At 42.6% G+C, this 15,083-nt stretch overlaps 1 pseudogene; it reads left to right on the top strand.

The window, feature by feature from the left end:
- Positions 1–13,169: 13,169 nt before the first annotated feature.
- On the top strand, positions 13,170–13,754 carry Rps7-ps3 (ribosomal protein S7, pseudogene 3; annotated as a pseudogene).
- The last annotated feature ends 1,329 nt before the right edge of the window (positions 13,755–15,083 follow it).

Here is a 15,083-nt window from a genome sequence, read left to right as displayed (position 1 = left end):
TTTTTCCCTTGGCAAACATTCCTTCCCCACCTCTCTTGTTTCTTTTCCCTTCTCCTCATCTTCTGTACCCACTTTGTCTCTCATTCCATACCCTTTGTCCATATGGGGCAAATAAATGTCCTTTGTACTGAGAATTTGGTCTTGGAGTGTCCTGTGCAGACTCTAGTCCTTTCAGAGTACAACGGAGTTTCTGTATTGGTAACAGACCTGACTGGGCTGGAGGTGCACAGTCAGACTACAGGGAAAGAGCAGGGCTGTAACCTGGAGATGAACCGAAGGCAGATCACTCCAGATCAGTGAACAGCCATATGGAGGGATGCAGGCCTAGGCAGGCAGACAGACAGGAGGACACACGGATGGCAAGCCAAGAAGACTGCGTCAACAGCAGGAACCCTGAGCTGAAACCTCCTGGGGCAGTTGAGTGTACTCTTCCGGTTGGTTCTGGATGCTCACGCTGGATGCTCTAACAGGTTTGGGGGACCCATTGCCATTTTGGTACTAGGTATTTACTTCTTTATCGGATTCAGGTGAGGGAGTTATATCCCTTGGTCCGGTGCGACCAGTAAGTTCTCGGATCTTGTTTTTTCCTGACATGATTTTAACATGGCCATGTGTCTTTACAGCCCCAAATTAATCCCAGTAAATTTATAGGATGATATCCTTTATATTCCTGGGAATAAATAATTTATTAGTCTGCTATAGGGGTAGAGGTGGCCAGATGGTACTATCCTCAAAATAGAATCAAAATATGCTTGTAGAATGGAGTTTCTTAAATCAAAGCAGTCTGAAAAACAAGTTATACTGTATCAAGTAATTTAGAGCAGGGAACAGCCTGGTCTCAACACCTTATCTATATAGAAAATTCAAGACTAGCCAGAACTTCATGAGGAATTGCCTCAAAAAAAGCAAAGAAGGAAGAAATGAAGGAAGGAAAGAAGAAAGAAAGGAAGGAAAGAAGAGGAAGAGAATGAGAAAAATAGGAGAAATTGGGAATAAGTTTGCAAACCACTTATGAGTCCTTTTTGGGTTATAGACATACGGTTAAAGAAATGAGGGAGAGGAATAGGCTAATGGGGTTGAAAACTCATGTCTGCTCTGGGAATGTGTGATTTTTTCCAGGAATGTAGGTGACACCTCTGTCCTTTTACGGTTCTTTGTAGTTACTGCACAACGCTTGCAAATGGCTGGTAGCACTTGAGGGTGTATAATGAGATCAGGTTGTGCCCTGTCCTAATTTACTCTGTGCTGTGTACACATATTGTACTCTTTCCTCAGTCTGATGTGTCTGATAAGTTCACAGGGCTGGTTTTCCTGATGTGAGCTTGCAGGGGAGGGGAAAGGGTAAGAATACTCTCATTGCCTAGTCTAATGTCCTCTTACAGAGTTCTCAGCAAGGTGTGTGTGTGTATCCGGGTGCACTTGCCTGTGCATGAGCCTCTGGAGAAGTTGACTTTGGAAATTAAGCATGACATAAGAAGTTGTGATTGCACCAATGGCGTATGCTCTAAGGTCAACAATAGACAAATGGGACCTCATAAAACTGCAAAGCCTCTGTAAGGCAAAGAACATTGTCAATAGGACAAAATGGTAACCAACTGATTGGGAAAAAAATCTTTACCAGTCCTACATCTGATAGAGGGCTAATATCCAATATATACAAAGAACTCAAGAAGACCACAGAGAATCAAATCACCCTAATAAAAAATGGGGCACAGAGCTAAACAAAGAACTCTCAACTGAGGAATACCGAATGGCTGAGAAGCACCTAAAGAAAGGTTCAACATCCTTAGTCATCAGGGGAATGCAAATCAAAACTGTAGGTTGATGTCATTATGTAGGTGAGGGCTGGCACAAGTTAGATCAAGGCCATGATTGGACAGTAAAAGAATAAGGCAGGGACAAAGTTTTTGTAGGGAGGGAGAGAAGGAGGAGGGAGAATCAAGATGGAGACTGAGGATGACCCAGACCCGGGTGGTCCTGAATAGCCGAAACATCTGGGATGGATTTCTGTAGGCAAATTTATCTTATCTAGGTGGGCGGTTTGTACCCTTATCAATTGGTTGTTGTGTAGATGTATTGTGCATTGAGAATTTAACATATGAATCTGATTGTTAGACTACAAGTTTTTAGAGCTTTGATTTACCTGGCTACAGGGGATGTGAACAAAGTTCCCAGTGGGCAACCTGTCTCAGTTCTGGAAGCTGGGCTGGGCTGTAAAGTGCCTGGGGCTTGTGTGCTATGGTGCCGCAATAGAATGGCCCATGTGTGTGTCAGGAGTGGTAGCAACCCACCAAGGGGATAGCATGAAAGCAGATGACAGAGAAACAACTGGAGCACAAGGCTCCAGCACACCTGCACTGAGTGAAAACGTTCTCTACCTCAACACAAAACAACCCTGAAATTCCACCTCACACCAGTCAGAATGACCAAGATCAAAAACTCAGGTGACAGCAGATGCTGTCAAGGATGTGGAGAAAGAGGAACACTCCTCCATTGTTGGTGGGATTGCAGACTGGTAAAACCATTCTGGAAATCAGTCTGGAGGTTCCTCAGAAAATTGGACATTGAACTGCCTGAGGATCCAGCTATACCTCTCTTGGGCATATACCCAAAAGATGCCTCAACATATAAAAGAGACACGTGCTCCACTATGTTCATCGCAGCCTTATTTATAATAGCCAGAAACTGGAAAGAACCCAGATGCCCTTCAACAGAGGAATGGATACAGAAAATGTGGTACATCTACACAATGGAATATTACTCAGCTATCAAAAACAACGAGTTTATGAAATTCGTAGGCAAATGGAGGGAACTTGAAAATATCATCCTGAGTGAGGTAACCCAACCAGTAAGAACACACATGGTATGCATTCACTGGTAAATGGATAATAGCCCAAGATCTTGGAATACCCAAGACACAATTTACAGACCACATGAAGCTCAAAAAGAAGGAAGACCAAAGTGTGGATCCTTCAGTCCTTCTTAGAAGGGGAACAAAATACTCACGGGAGGAAATGCATAGACGAAGTGTGGAGCAGAGCCTGAAGGAAAGGCCATCCAGAGACTGTCCCACCTGGGGATCCAGCTCATATACAGTCAGCAAACCCAGACAGTATTGTAGATGCCAAGAAGTGACTGCTGACAGGAGCCTGAAATTGCTGTCTCCTGAGAGGATCTGCCAGAGCCTGACAAATACAGAGCCGGATGCTCACAGCCAACCATTGGACTGAGCATGGGGCCCCCAATGGAGGAGTTAAGAAAGGTCTGGAGGAACTGAAGGGGTTTGCAGCCCTATAGGAAGAGCAACAATACCAACCAACCAGACACCCCAGAGCTCCCAGGGACTAAACCACCATCCCAAGAGTACACAGGGATGGACCTATGGCTCTAGTCACATATGTAGCAGAGGATGGCCTTGTCGGGCATCAATGGGAGGAGAGGGAGGCCCTTGGTCCTATGAAGGCTCAACGCACCAGTGTAGGGGAATGTCAGGCGGGAGATAGAAAGGGAGGTGGGGGTGGGGGAGCACTCTCATAGAAACAGGGAGAGAAGGGAGAGGATAGGGGATTTCCGGAGAGGAAACCTGGAAAGGGTATAACATTAGAAGTGTAAATAAGGGCTGGAGACAAGGTTCAGTGGTTAAGAGCACTGACTGCTCTTCCAGAGGACCTGAGTTCAATTCCCAGCAACCACATGGTGGCTTACAACCATCTGTAATGGTCTGCCCTCTTCTGGTGTATCTGAAGACAGCTAGTGTGTACTCAAATAAATAAAAATTAAAAAAAAAAAAGAAGTGTAAATAAATATCCAATCAAAGAAGAGAAAGTTGTGGTTGCCCATCGAATTGGCAGGGAGTGTACTTGTGTTGGCTATTCTTTGCTAACTTGCCTACATCCAGAACCAGCTAGATCCAAACATCTAAGCACAGCTTTGGGGGTTTTCCTAATTGGATTAGGTGGGATGGGAAGACCCGCCCTAAGTCTGTCTCACATCATCAGGTGGCAGGCAGCCCATATAAAAGGACAGGGAAGAATGAAGCTTTTGCCTGCTGGGCCTCACTCGTGATGACGAACTCATCTATGCTGCTGCCGACACATCCCTTCACTGGTTATTAGAGTCTTCCTCAGGATTCTGACACAGACAGACATCCAGCTAAGATATTCGGCCTCATGGACTGAACCAGATTCTTGGACTTTCTGTCGGAGAGCCACTGTAGGAAGAGGCAGAACACAGCCTATGAGCTACTTCAAATCGCAGATATAGATTTAGATAGATAGGTAGGTAGGTAGGTAGGTAGGTAGGTAGGTAGGTAGGTAGGTAGATAGATAGATATAGAGATATATACTTATATATGTACATACATATGATCTGCTCCATCAATCTAAAGAACCCTGACCAATACAGGGACCTTCTTACTACTCCATCTCTGTCCTTGATTGTTCCAGTCCTTCGACCTTTCCTTCAAGATCATGTACTCTGTCCTTCCCACAGAGCTTTCTTTTCTACTTTCTCATTTCAACCTCTCAGATTGATTTTCTTCAATTTCCGTCTTTGTTTAGTGTTCTTTTCTATCTTGCATAACCTTCCTTATTTTATGCAGCTGTTTTCCATTCTTTTTTTTTTAAAGATTTATTTATTTTATGTATATGAGTACACTATAGCTGTCTTCAGACATGCACCAGAAGAGGGCATCAGATCCCATTACAGATGGTTGCGAGCCACCATGTGGTTGCTGGGATTTGAACTCAGGACCTCAGGAAGAGCAGTCAGTGCTCTAACCACTGAGCCATCTCTCCAGCCCCCTGTTTTCCATTCTTGCTCACGATCTTATTTTCTTCTTTGACTTCTTCAAACATATTTATAATCATTCTTTTGAGCTTTTTGAAGTCTGGGACTTCATCTATCTCATATTCACCCATTCGCCCATTACTATAGTGTTGGGGGTTGGTCTGACGCTGCTATGTATCAAATGCTAAATTCTGGCCCCCAAGATCTGGTTGCTCCTACAAGGAGGAGTACGTGTAGCCTCACATACACCAAGTGATGTTATATTAAACCTTGCTCACTAAGTTAAAGTTAACTGGTTAATAAAAGGCTAGATAGAGCCTATGATTAGGCAGTAGGGAAAGAGAGGTGGGACTTGAGGATCGAGCGAGAAGTCTGAGAAGAGGCCGGTGGAGAAGAACAGCAATGGAGGGAGGAGGAGGCTGCCATTAGCAGAGATGGACCATAAACACAAGGCCAGGAAAAACAGCAAGTGACAAGGCACATATGGCTGGGATGTCAGTTAGAATAGCTCCAATACAGGGCTGGAGAGATGGCTCAGTGGTTAAGAGCACTGACTGCTCTTCCGGAGGTCCTGAGTTCAAATCCCAGCAACCACATGGTGGCTCACAACCATCTGTAATAGGATCCGATGCCCTCTTCTGGTGGGTCTGAAGACAGCTACAGTGTACTTACATATAATAAATAAATAATCTTTAAAAAAATAAATAAAAGATAATAGCTCTAATACATGCCCACAAGTTTATGCTTACAACTTGTAAATAAAATACCTGAATTGTGTGTCTTTTATACAGGCTAGCAAGAATAATTAATTCCTTCTGTACTATAGAATTAATAACTTTTGGAGGTGTTATGTTGTCTCTTTTTTTTTCCTTATGTTACTATAGTAGGATTTAAACTTCTGGCATTATATCTTTGCTTTTTTTTTTCAGCTATATTTAAGTATTTTCAATGTTCACATGAGACCGGATGTGCTAGAGTCAAATATGTAGTTCAAAAATAGTTCTTCATGGCCGTGGAGAGATCTGTCAGCAGTTAAGAGTTTGCTCTTCCAGGTCACTTGAGTTCAATCCCCAGTACCCATGTTGGGTGATTCACAACTGCCCGTTAACTCCAGCTCTACTGGATCTGAAATCCATGGCCTCTGTGGGTATCTGAACCCCTATGCAAGCACGCACACACACACACACACACACACACACACACAGAGGCACACGCACACAAATAACTTTTAAACCTTCTTAAAAAAATAATAAATAATAAGAAATAATAAAAAAATAAGAAATAATAAAATAGTTCCTCAATCCAGAAGTATCGGGTACCTGTTGTAAACACTTTTATTCTCTGACTAAGGTTTCACCTGTGAGAGCAAACTCACGTGCTTGGTATTACCTCCATCAGACTATCATGAGAGCAAACTCACACGCTTGGTATTACCTCCATCAGATTATCATGCCAGTTAGTAACCTTAGCTTCAATAACTTTTGGAGGACAAACGACAAAGGCTTTTTGTTTAGGTCAGAGTGTGCCCAGATCTCAGTGAATAAGGTTAGGATTGGGAGAGAAATAGGGTAGATAAGGGTAAAGACTAAGTACTCCATCAACTTAAAAAAAAAAAAAAGATTAAGGTAGTTAAAGTAGCTAGTAGAAGTCCGGATACTGTTAGGGTCCACAGATGTTAGAGATCCTTAAAGCTATGGGATATTATAATTAAGTAAAACAAGGAGAGGGTAAAAATGTGAGAACAAGGAACAAGGAAGACATAAATAAAGAGAAGACGAAATGAGGCAGAGCAGACACTTAGGAAAAACCAGTTTTCTCAAGTGGAGTCTCACTGGATACACAAACCACACTTAGGGGAAGTCCCCATGACCAGCAGCGGAGGCCAACATGAACTCAATGGTATTTTTAGAGGCTCCTGGTCTCATAATGCTTTGTCCGGGCTCCTCTCACCCTGATACATGTCTTTTCTATTTATTTTATGGTTTCCAGTGCTGTATTTTATAGGAGTTTTGTGAGTCCTTGTTCGTGTGTATCTGTGTCTAAATGTGGTTTTTCTTCAGCTCTTTTTCTTCTGTTTGTTGGTTCTGTCCTATCCTGGTGTGTTTGTTTGTGAGGAGCCATCATAGGAGAAGCTAATAGCTATCAGGTAATTTTCCTGAGATGAGCCCACCTTGGATTAAAATCCACAATGGATTTGCTCTAATAGATAAGGCCCATGAAAAATTCATTTTAGGAAAGATTCCTGCTATTAATATGCCTCTATTTTCATTAAATATATAACTACCACTAGGTATTAGCCCACCCTTTTGAGCAGATCTCTATAGAACAATCAAGATATACTATCTTGTAGTGATGCTGTATAGACAAATAGATAATAATTCTATAGAATTCCTGATTTGATTCAAATAATTTTAAGAAGTTTTAAGAGATGGTCTTAGCTGCTAGAAAGATGTAATTAAGTTAGAATCAAGACTAGAATGTGCCCACTCCTCAGAATAGTAAGTAAAGACTTCTGTCTTAGGGTTTTACGGCTGGGAACAGACACCATGACCAAAAACTCTTATAAGGACAACATTGAATTGGGGCTGGCTTAAAGGTTCAGAGGTTCACTCCAGTATCATCAAGGTGGGGACATGGCAACATCCAGGCAGGCATGGTGCAGGAGGAGCTCAGTTTCTACTTCTTCATCTGAAGGTTGCTAGCAGAATACTGGCTTCCAGGCAGCTAGGATGAGGGTCTTAAAGCCCACACCTACAGTGACATGCCTACTCCAACAAGGCCAAACCTCCACATAGTGCCACCCCCTGGGCCAAGCCTGTGCAAACCATCACCAGCTGCATAGTAAGAAATACAATGAGCTTTCATAATCACACTAAAAAGAGAAATAGAGGGACAATTTTGTGTTCAAGGAAAAACTTTTAGGTCCAAGGATAAAGACAAAGATGTGCACTCTGATAAGGCAAGGCCATGTAAAAACATTGCTTTGAACTTTTAATGAGGATATTATAATGAAACACTGCTTTGTACTTAATATCAACATCCTTCTGTAACTCCCATTCTATGTAACATTTTATCTCTGAGGTAATTTTCTAAAGGACTCTTTGTCTAAGAAGATATATTCTTCTCCTTTCCTTCCTCTCTGGTTCACAAAGAATTAACCGGTTTATCCAAAAAGGTTTCTGGCGGACTCACCAGAGAAAGGAGCACCAGCAATAAATCTTCACATAATCCCCTGCCGTTCTCTGATGAGGTACTAAACTGTTTCTCACCTCAGAGGAACTCAGACAGGCAGGTCAGCTACCCCAGCATAGCGACTTAGACTCAAGACAAGTAAACATTTTATTATTATTATACAGCAACTCTCAATACCTCAAAAGACCAAGTCTCACCTCCACCAATGATCTTCCCCATCCACCACCTCAAGAACCAAACAAGAAAGAACAACTGCTAGGGCTGGCCCCAGCATTTGTTTCTTTTTTTTTTTTTTTTAATCTTATTTTTTAGATGCCTGTTTGTATTCTAATGAGAAGAGGAAAATATACTCGGAATATATTGTATGAAAAAAACTATTTTCAATTTAAAACAAAACCCCTTCTGGTAAGCCGTGTGAAGAAACATAACACAGTCCTGAAACCTAATCAAGGGATGTACTGACAAGAGCAAAACCACGTAACATGCCAGACCCGAAACTAAGTCAGAAAATAAGAGAGAAAAGTGATGAATTGCTCAAAGCTATGCCTAGCTGAAGAGCACAGTTCGCGGGTTACCTCAGCTCTGGCAGGCTGATTTCTGCCGCCTGGGTGTTCTTGGAGTTTTAGTGTGCAGGAGAGCAGAGGTTGCAGGCCCTTTCCTGGTAACTCCCTCTGATCACTGCTCCTGGGCCTGGTCTGCTGCTACATTGTGTCTCTCTCCAGGGCAGCTGTATTTGGGAGGAAGGAGGGCCAGCTTGGAGAGGCTTTCCATCTCTGCTGTGCTTCTCGGCTTTCTTGCCTTGTCTCTGCAGAGATCTCTCCGGCATAATCGGTGTATTCATAGATCTTGTCTCCTGCCTTGCACACATCGTTCTTCAGTTTCCCCTCACTGACTCAGTGCTGAGCTACTCAAGAAACCTTTGGGGTAGGCAGACCTATCAGAATCACACCAGACTTTTCGCCAGAAACTATGAAGGCCAGAAGATCAGATGGACAGATGTCATACAGACCCTAAGAGAACACAAATGACAGCCCAGGTTACTGTATCCTGCAAAACTCTCAATTAACATAGATGGAGAAACCAAGATATTCCATGACAAAACCAAATTTACATAATACCTTTCTACAAATCCAGCACTACAAAGGATAATAAATGGTAAAGCCCAACATAAGGAGGCAAGCTATACCCTAGAAGAAGCAAGAAACTAATCATCTTGGCAACAAAACAAAGAGAAGAAAAGCACACAAACATAACCTCACATCCAAATATGAATATAACAGGAAGCAATAATCACTATTCCTTAATATCTCTCAACATCAATGGCCTCAACTCCCCAATAAAAAGACATAGATTAACAAACTGGATACGCAATGAGGACCCTGCATTCTGCTGCCTACAGGAAACACACCTCAGAGACAAAAACAGACACTACCTCAGAGTGAAAGGCTGGAAAACAACTTTCCAAGCAAATGGTCAGAAGAAGCAAGCTGGAGTAGCCATTCTAATATCAAATAAAATCAATTTTCAATTAAAAGTCATCAAAAAAGATAAGAAAGGACACTTCATATTCATCAAAGGAAAAGTCCACCAAGATGAACTCTCAATCCTCATCTTCAGTTGGTTTATATACAAGTGTGCAATTTCTAGGCTTGAAAGTAAAATGATGCTATCTGGTGCTGGATAGAGGAGCCTTATTTTTTACTATGGCAGCTTGCTATTTTTGTAACATGGTGATTTGGTTGAACACAATAAAGTACAGTAGTAACTGGAAAAAAAAAAAAGAAAAAGAAACCTTTGGGGTAACTTCTGCAAGCTGTGATCCTCCCAGTGAAAACGAAGAGACTCGTTGGCACCCGAGGGGCTTGGTTTCTGGCGCCTGGCTTGCTTACCAAAGCTACTGTCAGAAACTGAAGGTCTACTACCCATGATTTTCCTCGAAACAGGGAGTCTGACACTAAAATAAGTTTTTAAAAGTCCATGCTTGAAGAAAATGGGGCAGAAAACTGTCTCAAAAAGACCTTCCACGTCAGCGAGATGGCGCACAACTTTAATCCCACTCAGGAGACAGAGGCAGGAAGAAGATAATCTCTTGTGAGTTTACGTCTAGCCTGGTCTACATTTAAGTACCATGTTAGCCAGGAATATACAGCGAGACTGGGGGACTGGGAGTGGAGAATGTTGGTTTCCTTTGTTTTTGGGTTTTGGTTTCGGTTGGGGGGAGGGGCTAGAGTCACAGTTTCTCCATGTAGCCCTGGCTACCCTGGAACTCTCTCCATTGACCAGATTGGCCTCAAACTCAGAGATCCTCCTCCCTCTGCCTCCTGAGTGCTGGAGACCTGTCTTAGAGTGCTTGCTTGGGGCCAAAGCATCACAGAAGTTGTGCTTGGTGATACACACCTGTCATCCCAGAGCTCGGGAAGCAGACGGATCAGAAATTCAAGATTCTCCACAGTTGTATGAGTATGGAGACAGCACTGAACGAGAAACCCTGTCTCAGGGGGAAAAATCCCATATTTTCAAAGATTTCCGTTATAAAGGACTAGCAATACTGTGGCAGGCATGTGGCCATTTTTATCCACTGTCTTTTAATGGACAGTGATTTTGTTTCCGTAGGCTACCATGACTAATATTGCGGTGAGTGTGTGTCTCTCCTAGACTCTTGACTTCCTTCTGGAATGTGTCTCTCCTAGAAACTTGACTTCCTTTTGGAATGTGTGTCTCTCCCAGACTCTTGACTTCTGCCTAGGGGAGGAACTGCTGAGTCATTGTATTTTTACAATTTTTGAAGAATTGCCGTACCGTTTTCCTGAGTCACCGTTGTTTCCCCCGTGAATGGGTGCTTCATTTCTTCACATCTTCCCAAACTCTTGTCTTTCTCCTTTCTGTTTCCTTCTTTCTCATGATAAGCATCCAGATGTGTCTCAGGCCATGTCCCCATGTGGCTTCCGTGCATGATTCCTAATAATTAGCGAGGCCGAGGGCTTCTCAGATGCCTGTTCATCATTTGTGTATCATATTTGAAACTTGTTTCACAAATTGGACTACTTGGGACTTCCTGCTATTGAATTAAAAGAACTCCTCAGATAGTTTTGATCCTAATCCCTTCTGAGGTTCATGGCCAGACGTATTTCCTCCTACTCCATGAACTGCCCGTGTGCACTGCTGTTTTCTTCTTACGACTGAAGACCCTTGTTCCTTCACAAATTCTGTAAATCTGCGCCTCAAATTATAAACACTACCATGTTTATTACTCTGTTCCAAATATTTCCCAATTCATCATCTCAGATGTTTTTCTTGCCAAGATGATCAAGAATTGTATTATTTAATTATTTTGGTTAATGACAAAATTTATATTTCCCTCAAATCTATTAACTTCTAAAACAGTAGTTCTCAACCTTACTAAATGCTGCAACCCTTTAATACAGTTCCTCATGCTGTGGTAATACCCACCCCATCTTAGTTTGGGTTTTACTGCTGTGATCAGACACCATGACCAAGGGGCTGGCTTACAGGTTCAGAGGTTCAGTCCATCATCATCAAGGCAGCTTCCAGGCAGGCATGGTGCAGGAGGAGCTGAGAGTTTAACATCTTCATCTGAAAGGCTATTAGTGGAAGATTCACTTCCAGGAAGCTAGGGTGAGGGTCTTAAGCCCACACCCACAGTGACACATCTACTCCAGCAAGGCCACACCGCCTAATAGTGCCACTCCCTGGCCCAAGCATATACAAACCATCACATTCCCCTCAACCATAAAATGATCATTGCTACTTAGTAACTGTAATTTTTGCTACAGCTATGAATTGTAACATAAATATCTAATATGCAGGATATCTGATATGAGACCTCTCTGGGGGGTCATGACCCAGAGGCTGAGAACCACTGTAGCTCTCTCTACAAAGTCCCCTTCACATTCCAGGTCTGCCTCTTCTCCTCTCTACAAGCAAAAGGTAATTAAATTGCATGAACTTTGGAAAGTATAAGTGAATTAATAGAAGAATGACCCATTTTACCAATTTCACTTGTGGCAGAAGGTACGACAGCGACACATACCTTAGCAGCAACATGGCCTGACATCACCAGTTAATGGTAGCATGTGACCTTATTGACAAGAGAAAAGTGTGAAAAATAGCTGCTATCATGACTTCCATCATGCATAAAAACTGCATGAAGGATGTCGATTGGTAGAGAATGAATTAGAAGGGAGTGGCTGGAAGGAGAAAATCTGCTTGAAAGTTTCTGGAAAGAGATAGATAATAGCTAAAGGTATGAAACAAACCTTAGAACACAGTGTTTGAGGAAACTTCAACAGCTTACAAAAACCACAAGGAACTTTGCTGTTCACTAGTAAATCACTGGATTTGCTGCCTTCTGAAGTCTTGCTCAGATTTCCTGGGCTGATTTTCCTGTACTGATTTCAGCACAAAGCTGATCAATACGATGATTTCCCCTTAGTTTCAGCCCAACTCCTTACCTACTGGAGGCATACAAGGCATACTAGGAAGAGCAGAACACTATCATGAACTCCCTACAACAGACTCATCAAGCTCATAGAAATAAAAATGCCAGGCATTGGGCTGGAGAGATGGCTCAGTAGTTAAGAGCACTGGCTGCTCTTCCAAAGGTCCTGAGTTCAAATCCCAGTAACCACATGGTGGCTCACAACCATCTGTAATGGGATCTGATGCCCTCTTCTGGTGTCTGAAGACAGCTACTATATATATATATATATATATATATATAATCTTTTAAAAAAAATAATGTCAGGCATTGAAAACACGATAGTCAAAGAAAGTGTTAAATCCTTAAAAACAAAAGTTCAGAAACAAAACATCCATGAAGTTTGGGACAATATGAAAAGACCATATCTACTAATAATAGGGAAAAAAACAGAAAAAACAATGGTAGGAGGCACAGAAAATATTTTTAACAAAATCATAGAAGGAAAAAATTCCCAATCTAAGGAAGAAAGTGCCCATTAAGGTAGGGGAACCATATAGAACACCTCATAATAATCAAAATACTAAATGTACAGAAGAAAGAAAAAATATTAAAAGTTGCAAGGGAAAAAGACCAAGTAACACATAAAGGTAGACTTATCAGAATTGTACCTGAGCCCTCAAGGGAAACTCTAAAAGCAAGAAAGGCCTGAACAATTCTTTCTAAGCCAGCACTACGTAAGGATGAAGCCATGTTCAGCTCGAGCGCCAAGATGGTGAAGCAATGGTGAGGAGCCCGACGAGTTCGGGTCTGGCATCTCTCAGGCGCTGCTCGAGCTGCGGATGAACTCGGATCTGAAGGTGCAGCTGCGGGAACTCCACATCCCCGCGGCAAAGGAAATCGAAGTCGGTGGTGGTCGGAACGCCATCATAATTTTTGTACCAGTTCCTCAGCTGAAATCTTTCCAGAAAATCCAAGTCCGGCTAGCTCGTGAATTAGAGAAAAAGTTCAGTGGGAAACACGTAGTCTTCACTGCTCAGAGGAGGATTCTGCCCAAGCCAACCCGGAAAAGCGGTAGGAAAAATAAGTAAAAGCGCCCCAGCAGCCACACCCTGACAGCAGTGCACGACGCCATCCTTGAGGATTTTTGTTCCTCCCAAGTGAAATTGTGGGTAAGAGGATCCGAGTGAAACTGGACGGCAGCCGGCTCATGAAAGTTCGTTTAGACAAAGCACAGCAGAACAACGTGGAGCACAAGGTCGAAACTTTTTCTGGTGTGTACAAGAAGCTCACAGGCAAAGATGTTAACTTTGAATTCCCAGAGTTTCCGTTGTAAAGAAAATGACTGAATAAAGTGTCATTGAAAGAAAGAAAGAAAGAAAGAAAGAAAGAAAGAAAGAAAGAAAGAAAGAAAGAAAGAAAGAAAGAGAGAAAGAGAGAAAGAGAGAAAGAGAGAAAGAGAGAAAGAGAGAAAGAGAGAAAGAGAGAAAGAGAGAAAGAAAGAAGAAAGACCCGAACACAGATATTCTACAAACTCTAAGACCACAGAAGCCAGTCCAGACAACTGTGTCCAGTAAGACTAGGAGTGACTTTTGAAGTCTCAGAAGTTCAAGTGTAATAGACAGCAAAAGAAGGCATCCCACCATAGACTAAATTTAAGCAGTGTCTGTTATGAAATATAATACAGCAGGGGGAGGGGTACCTGGTGGCCCCAGGCCATGGTGCTCCCTGGGAAATCACACCGTGCAACAGATCTGGTAATGAGGGGTTTACGTGAGGGAAGGGAGGAGAGTGAGGACCTGGAGAATCTGCAGACAGACGGGAGCCAGAGTCACAGGGCAGAGAAGCAGAGACAGAGGAGGACAGAAAGGGGGAGACAGTCCAGATGGAAACACATGGGAACAAAGAAAGAGAAAAAGAGAGGGCCAATCAGGGTGGCAAGTAGTCTTTTATTTGCGACACCTGGCGGTGACAGGTAATGGCAGCAGTTGATGCTGTAAGCTATTGCTAGGTCCCTGGAGGAGCCTAGTACAATCACCTGTAAGCCAACAGTATCTGACAGTCCACCTCTAAAGAAGATTCTAGAAGGAAAACGTCAATCCAGAGAGCTTAAACACATCCAAGAAGACACAGTTATAAATGATTCCAGGACAGTCAGTCAAGTAGGGGAGGGGAGCTCACAACATAGTAAGGGGAATCAACAAACGCTGCTCATTGATAACTCAATATTAGTGATCTCAATCACCCAACAAAAAGAAACAGACTGGACTCAAAAACAGGATCGATCTATCTATTGAATTGAAGAAACATACCTACCCATCAAGGATAGAAATCACCTCTGGGTAAAAAGATAGAAAAATCTACAACAAGAATATCGCAATTCCAAACACAAGGGCACACAAGTTCGTAGGACAAACACCACTACAGCTAAAATCACACATTGACCATGTCTTAGCCTTTTTATTGCTGTGAAGAGATGTCATGACCACAGTAACTCTTATAAAAGAAACATGTCATTGCTGCTGGCTTACAGTTCAGAGCCCATTATCGTCGTGGCAGACAAACATGGTGCTGGAGAAGTTGCTGAGAGTTCTACATCTGGATCAGCAGGTAGCAGAAAGAGACAGTGAGTCACTAGGCCTAGCTTGAGCTTCTGAGACTTCAA

Source organism: Rattus norvegicus, chromosome 11, assembly GCF_021556685.1.
Source record: "Rattus norvegicus strain SHRSP/BbbUtx chromosome 11, alternate assembly SHRSP_T2T, whole genome shotgun sequence".
NCBI classification, from domain to species: domain Eukaryota; kingdom Metazoa; phylum Chordata; class Mammalia; order Rodentia; family Muridae; genus Rattus; species Rattus norvegicus.
This window is presented reverse-complemented; position numbering and strand designations above follow the sequence as displayed.